Below are 2,272 nucleotides of genomic sequence, written 5' to 3'. Positions count from 1 at the left end.
ATGTATATATATAATAACAGCATTTTTCAAAATGAAAAATTTTAGATAACCTAATAGCAACAAAAAGTATTCAACAAATGAACACATGATTATTATTTATTCTGCTTTTAAAGAGCACTTAGGGAAAACGGCGAGCAATCATGTTGTAAAGTAGTTGATAAAATTAGATTATAAAAGCCTACAGCAATCTTGTATCAAATACGCATATGTAAAATGTGTGTGATAAAAAATGTAATAATGTAACTATGTACAATAAAAGTTTTGTGCGTTTCTTCTACTCGCAAAATATATAATTAATTTCAGACAGTTTAGGGGAAGGGCAGATTAATAGAAAAACACAAAATTTCAGCTCCTTGGTACTTAAATGGATGTGGTCGGGGTTCATATCTCTGGTTTCCCATGTGTGTGTTATATTGTTTTTATTATCACACAGTAAGGTGCTGTCTTACCTACTACTCTGCCTCTGTGACAAAACACTGACCCAGGCAGCTTTTAAAAAGAGGTTCAATCCGCATAGTTTCAGAGGTCAGAGTCCATGATGGCCAAGCAAAGGCATGGTGGCAGGAACAGCTGAGAGCTCACATCTTGATCCGAAAGCAGGAAGCAGAGAGAGCTAATTGGGGGTGGTATATTTTGAAACCTCAGAGCCCACCCCCAGTGACACATTTCCTTCAGCAAGACCATACCCCTAATCCTTCCCAAACAGTTTCACCAAATGGGAACCAAGTATTCAAGCATATAAGCTTATGGGGACTGTTGTCATTTAAATCATCATAGCTACGAATACATTTGGGGCAGGGATTACTTCTTTGAGAAATATAGCAAATACACTTTTGAAACCATCTGTATAAAGAAAGGACAGCTTTCTACACTCACCTAATCATCCTGATTAGGAGCTTTATCCTAGCAGATAATCAGAAAATCAGACATGCTAATTAGCTAAATTTCAATCTTTTTCATTTTAAACAATTCTTTGCTTTAAATACTTATGCAAACCCAGATGTGCCAAAGCAGTCAGTTTACAGAGTCTCTTTGGATTGGATATCTCAGGGTTCTCTCCTAAGAGCTTGCTTTGATCCTGCCCTTTTCTAGGAAGACTGAGAGACAGTACTGAATGAAGGTGGCTCTGTCCTGCTGCAGCTGGGGTTTGTGATGACGTCCACGGCCTGTGTTGCCACAGAGGGTCATAGAAACCAGGCATATTGAAGCAGAGGGCCGTGCTGAGCCAGCCCCACCTCTCACTGTCCCTGGAATGTAGGGCCCTGCCTTTCAGTGGACTGCAGCAGGAGAAATGGCCCCACACTACACCACACCACACCACACTACACCACACCACACCACAGGCGTGGGAGAGCTGGCCCCTACAGTCTGGGTCTAGAAGAGCCAGCTCCAACACCTTGCCTGAGGGGGACAGTCCCAATGGCCCCAACCGACCAACTCACCTACCACCCAGAATCACATCCTGGCCTTCGACTGGCCCACCCTAACACATACCCCATGTATGATCTGCTGGAGAACAGGAAGGGATTGGTCCTGCAGAAGGGTAACTGCAGGATCTCCATGACTTAGGGCAACAGAGAAAATTCAAGAGGAGTTTCAGGGAGGGTCCAGTGGTGATGGGTGTGCCAGAGGCCAGAGGCCTAGAACCAGACCAATGACTCATTGCAATGAACATGTTGTGGGTGGGGCTGATTGGACAAAAGGATATACTGTCTGTCAGACAGACCACAGCACCCAGTGCCACTAGGACGAATGAAGAGGTGTCAGGAAAGACTGAGGAGCAAGGTAGGTGTGTGTGTGTGTGTGTGTGTGTGTGTGTGTTGTTTTTAATTGATTTTAGCGGCTGCTCTTTGGGGGTGATGCTGCAAGGGTGAGGGGAGGATATGAAGGGACTGGAAGGTGAAAGGATTGGGTGCATGCTGTGCAATTCCCAAAGAATCACTACAGAATTCTACTTTTAAAAAAAAAAGTCGGAATGAGGAGTAAAAGGACACCTTAATATCACTGTTTCACTAGTGACGCCCAAGATGTCCCTGCTTCTGTCAGCTACAAAGCAGCCCTTCTTGGCTGGTTTCTGCTGAGATGTGGCCACAGAAGAACTTGGGAGAGGCTTGGTGACCCTCATTCTGGGTCATGTGGTCCCAGAGAGTGGGCTCTGCCGTGAAGCCCTTGTGTCCAGTGCTAGCTTTGGCTCCCAGACCCTCATGTGTCCATATAACACTCATTTGAGATCGTATTGAAAGAAGGTAACGTGTTTCAAAGGTAGTGAAGG

This window comes from Microtus ochrogaster, chromosome 2 (assembly GCF_000317375.1).
Source record: "Microtus ochrogaster isolate Prairie Vole_2 chromosome 2, MicOch1.0, whole genome shotgun sequence".
Taxonomy (NCBI): domain Eukaryota; kingdom Metazoa; phylum Chordata; class Mammalia; order Rodentia; family Cricetidae; genus Microtus; species Microtus ochrogaster.
Note: the sequence above shows the minus strand (reverse complement) of the source record.